The sequence below is a fragment of the Rhinopithecus roxellana genome, chromosome 2, assembly GCF_007565055.1.
Source record: "Rhinopithecus roxellana isolate Shanxi Qingling chromosome 2, ASM756505v1, whole genome shotgun sequence".
NCBI classification, from domain to species: domain Eukaryota; kingdom Metazoa; phylum Chordata; class Mammalia; order Primates; family Cercopithecidae; genus Rhinopithecus; species Rhinopithecus roxellana.
This window is the reverse complement of record NC_044550.1, coordinates 79,891,147-79,911,078: the sequence shown is the minus strand read 5'-3', so window position 1 is coordinate 79,911,078 and position 19,932 is coordinate 79,891,147.

The following is a 19,932-nucleotide window of genomic DNA, read 5'->3' as shown; positions in this document are numbered from 1 at the left end:
GTTTTGTTATGCAGCCCAAGAAGATGAATATAAAGGTTGATTAGAAATTAAACAGACCTCCTGAATGCTGCTCTGGAGTAGACTCTTGTTATCTCCCGACACAAATTAACAATTTATCCTGCCAAAGCTAAAGCTTATACTGGCCTCTGAGTGGGCAATGGAAAAACACTGCTTATACGATGAGCTAATTGAACTCTTCTGAATACATTTTAATTGCTCTTTTGATAGTGAAGGTAACACTTCAGATCTTGAAAAGTTTTATGATTATGGGAGTTTTAATATTTATGGATTTCAGGGCCCGAGTTACATTAGAGGTTGAATATTAGAACATATTAAGTAAAGAGTCATCTTATTCCCCTTAATTTATAGACACATCCCTGAATAGGAAGAAATGGGAGAGCTACAGCGTAAGATACAATAGAATGTATACTTTGGAGCTGTAAAGAACTAAAGCACCCATGTCCCTCATATTTGAGAAATAATGGATACTTTTTATGGTAAAAATACTTGTGGACCCCCAGTGTTGACGTAAATTACTATTTGTATAATCTTACATTGCTAAGTACACACGTTTTATTTTTATCAAAATCAAAATTAAAAAGTTTAAAAATCTCTTAGAAAATCATTAGACTCATAGGAATATGCTCCTTTATCCTCTGAGGTCTATGGACTCCTATTTTAGAAATACTGGTTTAAAACAGAGCACTTAAATAACCTTTTATCAAGTTACTAAAACTTTTGCTTATTAGTGATTTTTTCTTAAAAAATGAATAATAGCCAAATTTGCCATGGTGCTACTCTCCTTAAACTTCCTCAGACTTGCCACCTTAGAATAATTTTTGATGTTTTTTTCCTCCTTTCACTCTGCCCTCCTTCTAACCTTTGAATTCCCTCTCTCTCTCCTTCTGTCCTTTCTCCCTTCCTTCCTTCCTCTTAGGTGCTGTGTACCAGACACTATTTCAAGTGCCTTAACGGAGCTTTCATGTTAATGAGGTGATTTTGACAATAAACATGCAAATAGATAATGTGTCAAGTGGTCATTAACAATGAAGAAATTTAAAGCAGGGTAAAGGGAGATAGGGAGTGCTGGGTTATTATTTTATAACTTATTTTATATCTGATGATCTAGGAAAACTCTTGGATAAGTTAACATTAGACAGAGAAGCAACTAAAGAAAATGAGCATAATAGATAGCTGGGAGATATTTCAATGGTTAGTCAAGGTAGGAGCATACATGGCATTTTAAGAAACAGTAATGATGATAGCATGGCTGCAGCTGAGTGGCTAAGAGTGACAGTGGTAGGAGATGAGCTCTAATAGAGAGCAGAGGATAACACCACATAGGACCTTGCAAGCCTTTACAGTGAATTTGGCTTTTACTATCAATGAAGTGAAAAACCATTAGAGGACTTTAAGGAGAAAAGTAATTGTTGGAACAAAATTTCCCAGGAGTGTTTCACATTTCTGTACATCTTCAAAGGCATTAACAGATAATTTGCTCTGAACTATCTGTTTAACTGTGTTTACATAGCAAGGAACCTAGGAAGATGGAGTTTTGTTTTTTGTTTGTTTGTTTTTTTTTTTCTGGAGCAGATTTGTTTATATTGTGGGTAATAAAGAAAGAGATATCTCCATCTGGAAAGGAAGCAAGGCAGTTTTGTCAGCAGCTACTCATATAACACCAAGACTTCCTAACATTTGTGCCCTTATCCTATAACAGACCTCACTCCATGTGCTGTCAATACCTGGCCTTACATCATTCTGTGAGAACTGGGATTTAGTGAACCGGTATAACAATGTTAGACTGACTGTTATTAATGTGAGCAATAAATTATCTTTTGTCTCTGACCCTGTAGTTTTGTGTCTTCTCCCATTATTTTGAAACTGCAGCAGACTAACTTATTAGCTCACAACCCTCAAACTTCCTGTTCTGACTGTGATCTGATCTGACTTACATTTGAAGGCACCATCCTGGCTTATGTGTGAAGCATATGGTGTAGAAGGCCAATGGTAGAAGCAAGGAGATTGGTTGGTAGACTCTTATAATAATTTTGGAGAGACATAATGGTGGCTTGAAAAAAAGGGTTTGGTAAAAAGATTGTATGAATGGTCTGAGAGAAAGAGAAGCATCAAGGATGATTCCAAGGTTCTTGGTGGGAGCAGCTAGGAAGAATGAATGGAGAAGACTGTAGAAATCCTGGGATAGAGATGGGGGAATTAAGAAATCTATTTTAATTATGTTATTTTTTAAAAAATGAGCATCCCATTAAAATGTAAATATACTATGTTTACTTATTGTTAATCTCATAACAGATATGCAATAAGGAATTATGACATATGGCTGTTGGACATGTAGGGTTGGAGTTCAGAGAAAAGATCTGGGAAAAGAAAATATATTTGGTAGTTATCCATGTATAGATGATTTTTTAAAGCTATGAGACTCGATTTCATCACTTTTGGAAGACTGTAGATAAAAGAGGGAAGGCATCTGACGACTAAGCCCTGAGTCATTACAATATTTATAGGCTGGAATGAATAAAAGGAAAAAGATACCAGAAGAGACCCACAGTGAAGTGGGAGGAGAAGCAAGAAGAAGGGATATTCTGGAAGCCTTGTAAAGAAAATGTTTCCAAGGGGGAGTGATCAATTGTGTCAAATGCTGATGATAGTCAAATGAGATGAAGACTAAGAATTTATCATTGCACATACAATAGTGTGACAGCTGGTGGCCTGATAAGCATAGTTTCATTTAAGTAAAGACAAAAGCCTGTATGAAGTAGGTTAAGATAAGAATGACATTCAGGACAGAATATTAAGTTTACCTATAAAGTGAAATAGAGATATGAGGCAATAACTAAAGAAGAATATGAAAATAAGCCAACGTTTTTAAGCTATTATGTTTGTATGCTAATGGTAATCTAGGAAGAGTAGAAATTATAATGAAAAGGAGGAAGAAGGATAGATATTGGGGTGATGTCTTTGACTAGGTGTAAGAGGGGATCAGATGTAGAGCACAATAGAAGGGGTTAAACTTAGATAAGAGCATGTTGTGATTTCTAGTAACAAGAAGAAAGTCAGATATAAAGATAGATATGGCAATAGGACTGTGAATATTTCTCTTTTGATATCACTGTATTTTCAGAGAAATAGAAAACAAGATCATCAGTTGAGGGGAGATAGTATTGGAGACTTGAGGACAGAAAAGACATGAAATAATTTTCTATGCAGCTGGGAGAGTGAATGAGCCAGGAAAGCAGCATGATTGCTGAGCGAGAGCCCTCTTGAGTATAGGTATTATGAAATCAAAGGGAGAGAGTTGTGCATGGTTGTGTGTTTTTCTTCAGCCCCATTCAGTTGTTTAGGTGCAAGGGTGAAGTGGGCGATGATTTGAGCTTAGGGAACAATAGTATTTAGCCAGGTAAATACATTAGAAAGAGAGGGGGATAGGCCACTGGGGGCATGTGAAAGAGAGTGATTATAATGGTGATCTATGGAATGTAATTTGTGTAGGCAGAGAAGTGAGGACATAATGGAGATGAAGGATATAAAAGGGACCCAAAACTCACAAAAGCCAGAGGGAAAAGTTAAGCTGGGAACTGGGTCATGCAAACCTGCCTCCCATTTTGTTCCTAAAAAGATAGCTACGGAGATTTTTTTTTTAAAAAAAGCCCCACATACCTTCCTCACAATTTGCCTGCAAAGAAATTCCCCATGATCTTTATCTTAAAACAGTTCTGTTGAATTTCACCCTGGCCATGTAAATTGATAGCTTATCTTCATAGGTACGGGACAAAGCATAGAACCTAAAGTGATCCTTCTGCTCACCTGAGACAAATGCATATCTGGTTGCTTTCTCTACCCTATGTTTATTTTATCTTATGTGAAAATGAAGATTCACTGAGCTAGATGATGGTATAAATGGCTATTTCTCTATCCCCTTCTCTCATGTACATTGTGTAATAAGTGAAAAGCTAATCAAAGACTCAAAAGAATGCTTAACTTGCCTCTTATCCACTCATACCTTTTAAAAAATTTCATCCTCTTTCCCCAGTACTCACTCTTTTTCCTTTAAATATTGTAGTTCCCAGACCCTCTTCAGAAAAACAATGGACCACAATTTTTCCTGTAGATCTATGGTCTTTCCTGGGTGTGTCCTTAATCTTGGCAAATTAACCTCCTAAAATGATTGAGACTTGTCTCTGTCATTCGTTTTCTTTGATTTACAGGAACAATAAAAAAGTTGTTGAGATCAATGGATTTACGGCAGAGGATTGATGGAATATCCTCTTGAGAGTTGGAGAACAAAAGACTGGAGGTTTTGGTTGAAGAGTTTATGGAAGGAATGTAGATCTGACTGCAGGGCTGTTCTACTTAATCCATTTTGAATCCTATGTCCTGGTGTTTTTATACTCATAGCCCAGTCTCTATACTCAATTGCGTCTTGCTTGAATTCTTTTTTTTTTTTTTTTTTTTTTGACAGAGTCTTGCTCTGTAGCCCAGGCTGGAGTGTAGTGGTGCGATCTTGGCTCACTGCAAGCTCCGCCTCCCAGGTTCATGCCTTTCTCCTGCCTCAGCCTCCTGAATAGCTGGGACTACAGGTGCCTGCCACCACACCTGGCTAATTTTTTTGTGTTTTTAGTAGAGATGGGGTTTCACCGTGTTAGCTGGGGTGGTCTCGATCTCCTGACCTCGTGATCCACCCACCTCGGCCTCCCAAAGTGTTGAATTCTTTTTATTGCCTTCTCTGTTCTGTAAAAGATGCTGCTCACAGATCAGTGATCTGTGAGCAGCATCTTTCTAAAAAGCCAGTTTGATCTACATATTTTTGTAGAAGTCTATAATGATTCTGGTCCATTTTCAAATTAAATTTTATTATTCTTTACAAATAATATCTCCTCTAACTTCTTCTTACTATGGCCCTTTCAACTCCATTATAATTTTTTTCCATTTTGTACTTATAAATACAGCGTGTTTCCCAGGAGCTCTCTAAATTAAAAAAAAAAAAAAATAGTTTTCTCCTTTTATCTCCCTTCCAACTGTATTGTTTCAAGAGAAAGCAGAAGCTTAGTCCTAAGGTTTCTTTTTTGCTATTCTGTGGCTCCTTGTGGTATCTTTTCACCACCTCTCCAGAGTAACTGCAACACAATCTCAGACCTTGATCTCTAAATTTTGATTTATTCTTTTGTGTGATATCTCATAGGCTTAAAGTGGAGAGACTTAGGTTGTTTTTTACCCAAATATGTGGTAAGATTCAGCAGGGAAGGCTTCACACATGGAACGGGCTTTGTCCTTTCCACTCCTTCTGGCATCTGTGTGCTGGTGATTCCTTTTGATGTGTTATCAAGTAGTTCCAGACGGATACCTCACTCTTGTTTGCTTTCATTACTGTACATTGCTCCAGGTTCAGTGCTCTAATTGGTGTCTCTCTTTTTAAGGAGACATGGATTAGGACCTTAAGCTATTTCTTTTTTCTACCAATTGGTTATTTGAAGTGATTAGTTCTCACTCTCATTTGACCTCTACTGTAGAACCTTGGGACTAACAGTACTTGGATAATTTTTCACATAGATACTTTTATCTCATGTCCACTCCTATTGGTTTTCCAGGATTTTCAGATAAACCACACTCTGTTTACAATGACAGTTTAAGAAATATTTTTCCTGGTATTTCCAAAGAGGGGTGCAGGCTCAACAAAGCTAAGTTCTGGCAGAAAATGATACTTCTGATTTTTGATTTATTCTTAAGATGCCTAATATAGGAAGCATTCAATAATTACAGGATTTACATCCCTTGTTCCTTTTGGTGGGTATTTTAGTTTCCTAGGTCTGCTGAAACAAAGCACCACAAAGTGGGTGACTTAAAACATGAACATTTATTCCCTCACGGTTCTGGAGGCCAGAAGTCCAAAATCAAGGTGTTGGCAGGGCCATGCTCCCTTGGAAGCCTGTAGGGAAAGATTGTTCTTGGTCTCTGATTCTGAGGCCTCCCCAGTCCAGACTGTAAGTCCAATTAAACCTCTTTTTATTCACAGTCTCATGTATGTCTTTATCAGCAGGGTGAAAACAGATTTCTTTAGTAAAATGGTCCCAGTAATTTGGGACATTGCTGAAAAGATACCTGAAAATATGGAAGTGACTTTGGACCTGGGCAACAGGTAGAGGTTAGAACAGTTTGGAGGGTTCAGAAGAAGACAAGAAAATGTGTGAAAGTTTGGAACTTCCTAGAGACTTGCTGAATGACTTTGCCCAAAATGCTGATAGCGTTATGCACAATAAGGTCCAGGCAGAGTCTCAGATGGAGATGAGGAACTTGTTGGGAACTGGAGCAAATGTGACTCTTGTTATGTTTTAGCAAAGAGACTGGCAGCTTTTTGCCCCTGCCTTAGAAATTTGTGGAACTTTGAACTTGAGAAGGATAATTTAGGATATCTGGTAGAAAAAATTTCTAAGAAGCAAAGCATTCAAGAAGTGACTTGGGTACTGTTAAAGGCATTCAGCTCTACAAGGGAAGCAGAGCATAAAAGTTTGGAAAATTTGCAGTTTGACTATGGGATAGAAAAGAAATACCCATTTGATGGGGAGAAATTCAAGCTGGCTGCAGAAATTTGCCTAAGTAGCAGGGAGCCTAATGTTAATCCTCAAGACCATGAGGAAAATGTCTCCAGGCCATGTCAGAGACCTTCATGGCAGCCCCTCCCATCACAGGCCCAGAGGCCCAGGAGGAAAAAGTGGTTTCATGGGCTGGGCCAGGGTCCCTGTGCTGTGTGCAGCCTAGGGACTTGGTGCCCTGTGTCCCAGCCACTCCAGCTGTGGCTGAAAGGGGCCAACGTACAGCTTGGACTGTGGCTTCAGAGGGTGGAAGCCCCAAGCCTTGGCAGCTTCCACATGGTGTTGAGCCTGTGGGTTCACAGGAGTCAAGAACTGAGGTTTGAGATCCTCCACCTAGATTTAGCTTTATGGAAACTCCTGGATGCCCAGTCAGAAGTTTGCTGCAGGGACAGGGCCCTCATGGAGAACCCCTTGTAGGGCAGTGCAGAAAGGAAATGTGGGGTTGGAGCCCTCACACAGAGTCCCTACTGGGGCACTGCCTAGTGGAGCTGTGAGAAGAGGGCCACCATCCTCCAGACCCCATAATGGTAGATCCACCTACAACTCGCACTATGTGCCTGGAAAAGCCACAGACATTCAATGCCAGCCTGTGAAAGCAGCTGGGAAGGAGACTGTACCCTGCAAAGCCACAGGGGTGGAGCTGCCCAAGACCATGAGAACACATCTCTTGCATCAGCATTCAGAGGTGACAATATGCCAGCAGCCCTCACTCTCAGCACCTCCTCCGCCTGGGAGTCCACTCTGGCAGCGCTTGAGGAGCCCTTCAGCCTGCCACGGCACCATGGGAGCCCCTCTCTGGGCTGCCTGAGGCCGGAGCTGCCTCCCTCTGCTTGCAGGGAGATGTGGAGGGAAAGGCGTGGGTGGGAACCGGGGCTGTGCATGGGGCTTGCGGGCCAGTGCGAGTTCCTGTGGGCGTGGGCTCCGGGGCCCTGCACAGAGTGGCCAACTGGCACCACCAGTCTAGGGCAGGGAGGGGCTTAGCACCTGGGCCAGCAGCTGTGGAGGTTGCGTGGGGTCCCCCAGCGGGGCTGCACTCAAATTCTCGCAGGGTTTAGCTGCCTCCCCACAGGCCACAGCTAGGGACCTGCAGCCGGCCATGACTGAGCTCCCTGCCTGAGGTGGGCTTCCGCTGCGGCCCCAGCCTCCCCCAGACGCGCTGCCCCCTGCTCGGTGGTGTCTGGTCCCATCAACAATCCAAGGGCTGAGGAGTGCAGGCGCAGCTTGGGACTGGCAGGCAGCTCCCCCTGCAGCCCCAGTGCAGGATCCACTAGGTGAAGCCAGCTGGTCTCCTGAGCCAGATGTGGACTTGGAGAACTTTTATATCTAGCTGGAGGATTGCATGTGTACCAATCAGCACTCTGTGTCTAGCTAACCTAGTGGAGACTTGGAGGCCTAGCATGCTGACTCTGTGTCTTGCTCAAGGATTGTAAATACACCAATCAGCACTCTGTGTCTAGCTCAGGGTTTGTAAATACACCAATCAGTACTCTGTGTCTAGCTCAAGGTTTGTAAATACACCAATTGGTACTCTGTATCTAGCTGACTCTGTGTCTAGCTAACCTAGTGGGGACTTGGAGAACTTTTCCCTCTGACACTCTGTGTCTAGCTCAAGGATTGTAAATGCACCAATCAGCACTCTGTCAAAATGGACCAATCAGGTCTCTGTAAAATAGACCAATCAGCAGGATGTGGGTGGAGTCAGATAAGGGAATAAAAGCAGGCTGCCCCAGTCAGCCAGCAGTAACTCTCTTGGGTCCCCTTCCACACTGTGGAAGCTATGTCCTTTCCCTCTTTGCAATAAATCTTGCTGCTGCACACTCTGGGTACAGGCTGCCTTTATGAGCTGTAACACTCACCGTGAAGGTCTGCAGCTTCACTCCTGAAGCCAGCTAGACCACGAACCCACTGGGAAGAATGAACAACTCCAGATGCGCTGCCTTTAAGAGCTGTAACACTCACCACAAAGGTCTGCAGCTTCACTCCTGACAGCGAGACCGCTCACCAGAAGGAAGAAGCTCCAGACACATCTGAACATCTGAAGGAACAAACTGCGGGTACACCATCTTTAAGAACGGTAACACTCACCTCCAGGGTCCGTGGCTTCATTCTTGAAGCCAATGAGACCAAGAACCCACCAATTACGGACACAGCATGACCTGGGTGTGAGACCTGCAGTCAAAGGAGATAATTCTGGAGCTTTAAAATTCGACTACCTCACTGGATTTTGGATTTGCATGGCCCTGTAACCCCCTTTGTTTTGGCCTATTTCTCCCATTTGGAATGGCTGTATTTACCCAAGACCTGTACTCACATTGTATCTAGGAAGTAACTAGCTTGCTTTTTATTTTGCAGCCTCAGAGGCAGAAGGCACTTGCCTTGTCTCAGATGAGACTTCAGACTGTGGACTTTTGGGTTAATGCTGTAATGAGTTAAGACTTTGGGGGACTGTTGGGAAGACATTACTGGTTTTGAAATGTGAGTACATGAGATTTGGAGGAGCCAGGGGTGGAATGATATGATTTGGCTGTGTCCCCACCCAAATCTCAATTTGAATTGTAGCTCCCAGAATTCCCAGGTGTTGTGAGAGGGACCCAGGGAGAGGCAATTGAATCATGGGGGCTGGTCTTTCCCGTGATAGTAAATGAGTATGGTGAGATCTGATGGGTTTATCAGGGATTTCTGCTTTTGTTTGTTCCTCATTTTCTCTTGTTGCCACCATGTAAAAAGTGCCTTTGCCTCCTGCCATGATTCTGAGGCCTCCTCAGCCATGTGGAACTGTAAGTCCAATTAAAGCTCTTTTTCTTTCCAGTCTTGGGTATGTCTTTATAAGCAGCATGAAAACAGACTAATACCGCCTCTTCCAGCTTCTGAAAGCCCCAGACATCCCTTGGTTTGTGATAACGTAACTTCAGTTTCTGCCTGTGTTTTTCTTGTGTCCAATTTTCTCTCTTTGTCACCAGTCCTATTGGATCAGGGATCACCCTAATGCAGTATGGCTTCATTTTAACTGCATACATCTGCAAATACCTAATTTCCAAACAAGGACACATTCTAAGGCTCCAGGGGAAATGCATTTTGCAGGGACACCATTCAACCCAATACAGGGGTTGTAGAAAATAGATCTATAAAAATTGTATTATAATCATTCTGTAGGAAGGTGAATGCTTCACAGTGATGCTGTGCAATTTGGAACCCCCTTCACCACTCCCATCACCATCACTTAGTCCTTTTTTTCGTAGAGTTGACCTTAAGGAGTGGACTAATTTCAGTCGCTTAAGATGCTTTTCTCCGAATACTTTCTCCAAATACCTGGAAAATGAGTGCTTTGAGGAGGAAAATGGCTTTGATAAAATATTATTAAGGTGAAAACTTGAAGAATGCCCTTTACCTGTGGAAGAAAAAATAAACTGTGAACATATTTTCAAGGCTTTAATTTGATCCACTTCACTTCCCCTTAGTAGATGACCTAACCTATTACTTTACTAAAAAGCCAGCTTAAGTGAGCTCTGTCATCACGTGGCATTGCCTTTAGGGCCTTCAGTTTTTCATCTGCAGCTCTGACCTCCTCCTCATTTCTCTCATGCCCTGCTGTGAGGAAGTGCCTGTCTCCTCCTAGCAGAGGCTGACCTTTCCACTTATGCTCTTAATCTAGACACCTTTGCTTTCTCTGAGATCTTATTTCTTCAATTTTTCTCTGTAAATTTAATCTTCCTCTCTACTAGCTATTTCCTGTATGCCAATAAACACATTTAGGTCTCTGTCTTCTGACAGACCACACTTTTTGACTCTGCTGCTAACATTTTCTTCGGGTCTCAAAATTTTTTATACTCTAAGCAGCATTTGACATCTTAACCATCTCCTCTATGATCTCTCTTTTCCCCCATCTCTCATTTCTTTTTACCTTACTAATATTTCCTCCTCTCTCTCCTTCACGGAGTCCCCGCTTTCCTACTGTGTCTTAAAATGGAAGTAATCCAAGATTTTCTCCTCAAAACTTAAAAAAAAAATTTCTTTGATGATTTCTTCCTCTCTCACATCTTCAATTAATATCTTCCAAATCTAAACTTTTTACTCCCAATTTTTCATAATGCCCAGAAGACACAATAGCTGTATCAATAACAACAGTATTAGTTACTGTTTAATGAGTATCTGAGATGTGCTATCCATAGTGCTTTTCCTTTTCTTTTTAAAAAATATTATTTAATTCCCCTGTAAAGTCTATAAGTCGGATGTTATTATTCACAATTTTTCAGGGAAGAAAACAGGCTTGAGACATTAAGCTATTTTCTCAAAGCCACTTAGTAAAAAAGCAAAAGTTCTCTGCATAGACTCTAGAAATATCTTAATAAGACCACTGCATCTGCCTTACTTCCCATTTTTTGTTAATTGCAACACTTGACTCCTTATTTTAATTTTGGGGCTCAGGTTCTAAATGTTAGGGTTTTCCTCCATCTTCTTCATAGGTCTCTTCACACCATAACATAGTTACTTGCCAAGTTGTTTTTAATGTCTTGAATCTAGCCCTTCTTCTTCAGTTTGAACATTGCCACACTGTTTCAATCCTACCTTGTGTCTTATCTGTTACAAAGTACCTTTATTGTTATTACTCCCTTTTGCATCCTGTACTTAATGCTCTTACTTGATTAGCCTTCAGGAAGCCCAGCTAGAGAGTGTCATTCAGTTTCTTGTGGTTCTTCAACATTTTCTGCTTAATTAGATACTGATGCCTCAGACTAGAGGCGATATGTAACAAATTAGAGTTTATTCCGATGATAATATGAGAGAGTACACATGAAGTATCTAGCATCATGCTTGCATATAGAAAGAGCTTCATAAATATTTTATAATTTTATGTTATAATTATAACAACTTGGTGCTCTTCTCAATGTGATCTAAACTTACTCTTCCAGCTTATGTGTTCCAAAGCCCTCCCACTATACCTTCTATTCTAACAGAACAAAATAAGATGTATCAATTTTTCTGCTGTAGTGCTTTTATTTATGTTGTTTTCTTTCCTGAAGTGTTACCCTCCTTTCTTTTCATTGTTTATTTCTGCCTTTGAAATCCTATCAATTACAAGTCCTTCTCAAAGGCCATCTTCATGAAAGTTTATTTTCCTGAGTGAGTAATTTTTGGTGCAAACGGATAGAACTTTTTCCTTCTTTAATACCATAATGTCTTGTCTATAACTCTCAGATGACAAGCAATGTAGAACGGATGGTAATATAATTATTTGGGTACTTCTCTCATTATTTTCTGGATTATAAAGCTTCTGAGGGCAGAATTTGCTTCTAATTAATTCTGCATCTTTGTAGAGCCAAACACAGTAAATTACTCAATACTTGCACTTGAAATAAGTTTGGATTTAATTTCCCTCATCTTCTCCAAATGTGCTAAGATAATGATAAGCTGCTACAACAAAAAGACCTGGCTCCAATGAGATAGAAAGTTAATGGCCTTGAGGGAGGCATGGGTCCGGGGAAGGCAGAGCGCTCTGCTCCCTCCACAAGCTGACCCGGGACGCTGTGTGCTCTTTGTTTTTCAGTCATTTCTTTGGTTGTTGCCTCATCTGTTTGGTTGAAGTTAGCTTATCTGCTTCTTGTTTTCCATACGACTTGCGGAGAGAGGAAGAGGAAGTGGAAGAAAAGCAATTCCCTTGTAAGGAAGCACCATAGATGTTAACAAAAGACTTTTATTCACATTTCTGTAATGAAGGTTTTGTCACATGGCTACATTGAGCTACAAGGAAGTCTAGGGCATGCATTTTCCAGATGAGCATGTAGCCATCTCCCTAAATACATGGGACATTTCTATTTCCCAAAAGAAGACTTGGAGAGTGAAAATTCAGGGACAATTAGCAGTCTTTGCCATACCTTCTTGTGAAATGATTTGCCATGTTAATATGTTATTTTTACTTTCATTATCTTTTTATAAAAACAGCACTTAAAGATTGAATCAGTTTGAATAACTGGGGTTTTTTTTTTTTTTTTGATAGCTGAATAGGTATTCATTAAGGCACAAACACTTTTTACTTGGCTCTTCTCAACAGAAATCGTTCAAAATGTATTGCCTCTTCAGTTAAATTATTGAAAATAATAATCTAACTTTTAAAATAATTTCTTGGATATTCAGGATCCTCTTTATAAACATTAACTATTTTACTGAGCTGAAGTGATGTCCTTGGACTTGATGCTTCAAGTTCCTCTTTATAAACTGTCACTACTCTATTGCGGTGTAATAAACTGATGCCCTTGGACGCTCAGCAGGCATTTGTTCCTATACTCAATGTCTCCAGTTCTTGTGCCTATCTTTAAACAAAACCTCTCCTGCCTCCGTGAAACTTTTAGTGAAAAGTTTTAGTGGCTGGTGTCAGTGCAATTTGCCTACAGAAACCCTTCTCTGTCTTTTTTCTTGCCTTTTATAATGTTTTATGAGCTTAGAAATGAAACAAACGCCATGTGCATGGCTCAGTTCTAGGTGTTTTACATATTTTAACTCATTTCACTCTTATAACAACCCTATACGAATTATTATTTTTCTCATCTCATGAGTAATGTAATAGAGCATTGAGTTTAAATAACTTGCCCAAAGTCAACAGAGTTTGTAAATAGCAGAGTCAGCATTCAACTCAGTAGAACTCAAATTCTGAAAGAGAGTGAGGGACATTCTTACATAAATAACACTTTTGGCCTTCCAAGCATTTTCTCCTTGCTCTATTGCATACAGATTGACTCACAAGATAGACAAGTTTCATGTAGGTGAGGTGTTTTGGCCACGTTAGCTGTTTGGGCAGTTATGTTAGAAAGCAGTGAGAGTTTGTTCTAGGCTATGAAAAGAAGACAAATTATAAAGCAGGTGTTCAAAGGTAAAATCAAGTATTTCTTTTTTTCTACATTTGTTGTCACTGTCATTGGAAGCCAATTTATTCTTTTTCTCACAGTGGCCAAACAGCAGTTTGCTTAATGGCTTCTGATTTGAAATCCACAGACTACTGTTTCACATATTGATTGTTTGCGCCATCAGGAGAGAAAGTTTCAGGGGAAGAAAAAAAAAGTCTAGGGACTGTCACCAGTATTTTTCTTTGCTGCTATACTATAGAAACCAGTTTCCAAATATGACTGATTCAAAGGAAAAAAGGATTGTCTCTTGGTCAAGGAAATAGGTGTCTACCTAATGTGCAAAGTTGGTACTCTGGAAGGAAATATGCATTTGAAAAATGCAATGTAAATTATCTGGCAATGCTTCTAACCTGAAGTAAAATGTGGCGCAGAGCATCTTAGAGTAAGAACATACTAGCTGGGAACAATGCCAAAAACCAAGAGAAGAAAAAAAAAAAGCATTCTGTAAATGCTGATGGTAGAGTAGACACTAAGATTGTTATAACCTCCACAAGATTGATATTTTTCAAATGGCTTCAAGGCTTTACTAGGTTATTTTGATAACTAACATCAGGTTTTGGAGTGTGTCTTGGGTGCTTACTTACTTTTCTGCTTTAAAAACAACCCAGAGCGTTTTCTTTATAGCAGAGGTGAATTGATTTCACTGATTGAAAAATTAAGAATTCTCATCTCGCCGGGCGCGGTGGCTCAAGCCTGTAATCCCAGCACTTTGGGCGGCCGAGACGGGCGGATCACGAGGTCAGAAGATCGAGACCATCCTGGCTAACACGATGAAACCCCGTCTCTACTAAAAAATACAAAAAACTAGCCGGGCGAGGTGGCGGGCGCCTGTAGTCCCAGCTACTCAGGAGGCTGAGGCAGGAGAATGGCGTAGACCCGGGAGGCGGAGCTTGCAGTGAGCTGAGATCCGGCCACTGCACTCCAGCCTGGGCAACAGAGCGAGACTCCGTCTCAAAAAAAAAAAAAAGAATTATCATCTCTTAGCTACTGCTGCCAATGGTTTTATTATGAGACAGCAGCACATTTTGGAGGTCCACAATTCGGTTTATTACAAAACAAGTATGATGGTAGAACTCCTGCACCTCATTAGCCTGTCAAAATGAGTAGTTACATTCATTTTTTTATATAACAACACATATAATTATAGGTTATAAAACTTGGACTGAAGCATATAAAGGAAATAAAGTAGCCTATATGGCATCAAAATGAGATGAAGGGTATAGCAGTCTACTGGTAAGAAATTTTATATTTTAGAACTTGATATCGTCCGACATGAATATTTTTACTTCAAACCATTAGACATCCCTATCTCCTTCTATTGCTTCCCACCTCACTCAGCTATGAGAACACAAGTGTACCTTGATCAACACAGAGTCTCTCGAAAAGAAAAAGGACTGTATTGAAGTTAATTGCTAGCCTATTGCCAAAGTGCCTTTCAGTTAATACAGATTTTATTTTTTAATATTCATGCGATATGTGCCAGTGCCTATTTTCAAGGCTGGGCTAGTAGCTTTAGAGTATTTAAACCTATTTTAGAGATTACATCACTATTTTTAATAGGTATAAGAAGAGATCGACCAAGATCAAAGTCGAATTGTTAGAATTCTTATTAGAATTTTAAGTTGGTTTATTTAGCAATGTATATTGCACAGTCTTGAGCACTTGATTTTATAACTTTGGTTTGATCTTTCGGATGATGGGATCATTGTTCCTTTGATCTGGTCATCTGTATCAAATTACCTGGCAGAGGATGAGGTCATGCTTCAGCTGCTACATTCCTTTACAGGAAGGCTAAGTACTTTCATTACAATATGTGATCGTGAATATAAACCCAGATGCCAGCTGTTGCCTTGTGCTCTGGCTTTTGCATTCATGAGTTTTGTCTCAGTTTTCACCCCATGTAAGCCTAGATTTTAAAATCCATAATTTCACTGCATTGCAAGAACAAAAGTACCTACTTACAACAAACTTTAATAAATTTCCTAGAACTGATTGGAAATTCTGAAGTCACGGAGGTGAGTGCATTGTCATGGTCCTGCTTGTTTCATTTTATCTTTATTTCTTTCTGTGTCTCACTCTTTTTCTTTTATTTTGCCTTGGAAATATCCGAACTCTGTCTCTCTATTATGGAGAATATTTCCCCCTCTCCTTCCAGTCTTTCACTGGCTGATGTCTAGGTCCTGGGGAGTTTAACTTTTACTCCAAGGACTCCTCATAATATTTTTCCAGCAAAGAGAGCTTTTGTCCTTAGAAGAATGACAGGGTCAGCTGTTACAACTTTTAAACATTCTCTTATGAGTTCAGTAACTTTATTAATTTCTTTCTTCCTTGCATCTCTCTTTTCCCATTTCTTCTTATTCCCTTTTCCTTTCATTATGACCCTCTCTGCCTCCATTCCCTTCTTTCTTTTTCTTTTTTTTCTTCCTACTTTGTGCACCTCATATATACTAGGTATTCTTCTAGGCATAGAGATAAGGAGGATGTATAAGACATGTCTTTACTTTCAAGAAGCATCAGCATAGAAAGGGAGATGAAAAATACACAATGTGGGAGGCGGAGAGGGAGGAGGAGGATCCAAAAGTCATTTTCATGGTTGCTAAAGGCCATTTCAGGATTGCTTTGATGGAGATTCTATCAAGAGAAAACATGAGAGAAGGAGAAAGATTTAGGCGGAAACGATAAATTTGGCTTTCAACATGATAAAAGTTGTATGCACCTTCAAGACAACTAAGAGAGAAAATTAGTTTGGAGCTCAGAAAAGAGAATAAAGGTAGATTATACTTTTAGGAGTCACCAGTATATGTAGGTGAGATGCCCAGGAAGGAAAAAAAATAATAAAAGGAAAAAGGTACCTGAAAGGATAGAATCTTAAATAACACAATAGTTTATAGGTGGTCAGAAGAAGCAAAGGTACTAAAATTAAAAGTAAACAGTAAAAGTTAAAAAATTATGTGGAAACTAACCCAGAATGTTTCTAAACTCTTGCCTTCCTCATATGAACTTGAGATCATGGGCACCACGGATGCAAAGGGAGTGATTTGCGAGGTAGGATGAGAACAGAGAGTTGTACCTTAGAGGACGGACAGGGTTGCTCAAGAAGGAGGGAGTAATTGACATTGCACAATGTTTCAGAATATTGAGTTCACTGAAGACTGAAAAGGGGCCACTGAGTAAGCCTTAGCTCTTATTTGACCTATCATTGTTGCAGACCATTTCTTCTTTCATTTCCAGTGGAGATGGAAGGCAGATGGTTACTGTCTCTTGCTTTTCTTGCCGATGATTTCTTCGTTGTTTCCTATTCAGTTTCATTCTTTAAGTTTTGTGAGCCTTCTCAGAAATATATTCATTGTTTACTTCTCTGAAATCCCCATTGAATCTTTATCTCAAAAGAGTTTCAATAGTTGAATTGAGCCTAATGTTCCATTTAACCTCTCTATGCTTTTATTAATTCATTTCTAAATAGCATTTGCTTAGAAGTATGCCGAACTCCTGGATATACTCAACTTTTGGTGCCCTGTGATCTCTATGATCCTTTGTTTACATTTCTACATAGGCCCCAATGTTAGTATAACATAAGAACAACTGGTTTCAAATAATATATTACAGAAAACATGAATTTTTTGTTTTGTTTTATTTTGGCTGGCATGTGGGGGGATAGAGACTGAGTAAATATAGTTGAAAAGACAAGATAAAGACAATTATTAAAAAGATTTTTCAGTTAGCAGAACTCACACTGAATGGTTCTAAAATCATAATCAGTAATCAGTAGTCTTTTCAAATTGGTCATCATAAATTGGCTTTCCAGTCCTGCAAGGGCATAAGAAGCTGAAGAGATTAAATGCTTACAGAGAGCAGAACATTGTTTTATCTTAAGTGATAAATTTCTTTGCATCTGACATCTTACAAAAAGTGATTTTATTCTACTATTTTCTATAAAATATGATTGGTTTTATGATCATTTTACATTATTTTATTACTTTTATAAGGATCCTTGCAATAAATTTCAGTGTATTTTTTACAAGGAGAACAAAAAGATAAAATTGCAATGGAGCTGAAATAATTCTTCTTACATCTAAACCTTCATGTATATAAGTTTATGTAAAACTTTGTGAGCACAGCTCTAAAGATTTATTTATTTATTCCATCTTTTTTTTTCTTTTGGAATAAGGAAGGAACATATAGTATATTCCATATTCTTGTTAAAGTTGGATGCCAAGGTTTCTATGACCAAGACTCCAGTCCAACTCTTAAACAAATCAGCAGTGTTGGAGAAGAAGCTGCTGGGTATCCTGGCCCCAAGTCTTCAGGACCTTGAAGTTTTCCTTCAGACCTACCCATCTGGAGAAGATGCAATTGGTGGTAAGTCTTTAATCCAGAAGAGTTTTTCAGGCAGGGTAGGTATGAGATGCTGGGTTTTTAAAAAATCATTTTATTATAATGTTTTTCAAACATACAGCACAGTTAAAAGGACTTTACATTGAAAAAAATATATAACCACAGCATAATTCTATCCTTTATATTGTCCCATAGGTGCTTTATCACTTAGGTGTCTATGCATTCCCTTATTCATTCATCCATTTTACCTTTTTGATGCATGTCAGTGTAAGTTTCAGATGTCAGTGCACTTCCCCCTAAATATTTCAGTATGCATATAATTCACTAGAATTCAATATTGGGTTGTTGTTTTTCTTTTTAATTTCCTTTCTGTTTCAAAAAATTGAAATGGCATCTCACTCTGTTGCTCAGGCTGGAGTACAGTGGTACAATCATGGCTCACTGCAATCTTCACTTCCTTGGCTCAGGTGATCTTCCCAGCTCTACCTGCGAAGCAGATGGGACCACAGATGTGTACCACCATGCCTGTCTAATTTTTTGTATTATTGGTAGAGACAAGGTTCCACCATATTGCCCAGGCTGGTCCCAAACTCCTGAGCTCGAGTAATCCACCTTCCTCATCCTCCCAAAGTGCTGGCATGAGTCTCTGCGCCCAGCCTGTTTTTCTTTATTACACAAAATATATAACTAAAATGTACAAATATTACCAACACCTTTACCAAGTTTTGACCAATCCATACACTTGTTGAAAGCAAACCCATATCAAGATATAGAACATTACCACACCCAAGAAAATTTCCTCAGGACCCTCTCCAAGCAGACCCTACCTCCATCCCCAGAAGAAAATAATCTTTAATTTTTTTCTATAGATTAGTTTTTCCTATTTTAGAATATCATATAAATGCAGTACAAAAATAGATAGTCTTTTGTGTCTGGCTTTTTCCCACTTAGTATTATATAATGCTTTTGAGATCCATCAAACTTGTTGCATGTATCTGTAGTTTATTCATTAGTGGATAATATTCCATTATAGGGATATACTACAGGTTTCTTATTCATTCTTCTATTGATGGGCCCTGGACTTTTCCAGTTTGGGGTCATTATGAATAAGATTTCTATGAATGTTATTGTACAAGTCTTTGTGTGTATAGAGAAATGGCATTCTCAGAGCTGATGAGGGTTGAAGTCACAACCTGACTTGAAGACCAGGTTGCCAGGAATATCTAGTGGGTGTCACAGTTCCTTAGAAAGGATGAATTTAGTAATACAGGGTATTGGGGATAGGGTGGGAAGAAGATTTATTATGCTGCTAATGATAGCAGAAGCCCTGGATGTTGGTAATTAAAAATGAAACATATCAAAGAAAGGCAGTGTAACTGATACCTACCTTTTGTTTTTGAAGTAACACCTATAACCTTCCCATCATTTATTCATTCAATGCATATTTATTGATGGCTTACTAATTCCCAGACTGTGTTTCAGGGGCTAGGGATACATCAATGAACAAAATAGGAAAAAATCCCTCATAGAGCTTACATTTTGATTTGTGGAGACAGAAGATGAAGAAAATAAATAGGCAGTTAATATGTTATGAGACAGTAACTATTATGGGGAAAATAATTCATGTTGTGGGTGAAGTTGTAAAGGGAGGGTCTCATGAAGAAGAGAGCATTTGAGCAATTTTTTTTTTAAAGGTAAGAGAATAAACCATGTGGAAATGTGAGGTAAAAGTATCCCAGGCAGAGGGGCAAGAGCTTGGTGGGTGCATTGCAGGAATAGCAAGGAGGTGACAAGTGAGGCTGAAATGAAGGGAATGAAGCACAGAGCCATCGATGAGAGCAGAAAGGTTTAGAAGAAATCCAGACCTTCCAGGGGGCTTGTCTGCTGTTGTAAGGACTTTGGGATTTATTCCAGGTCAGCTATTGATTCTGCAGAGCCATTGGAAGAATGATGAGTTTGATCAGACATTTCTGAAATGAGTCATTCTGACTCTCGGTTGGGAATAAACTGAAGGGAAGCAAGAGTGTGAGTGGAGAGATCAGTTGAAAAGATTCTTCAGTAGTCAAGGCTATAGATGACTGCAGCTTGGC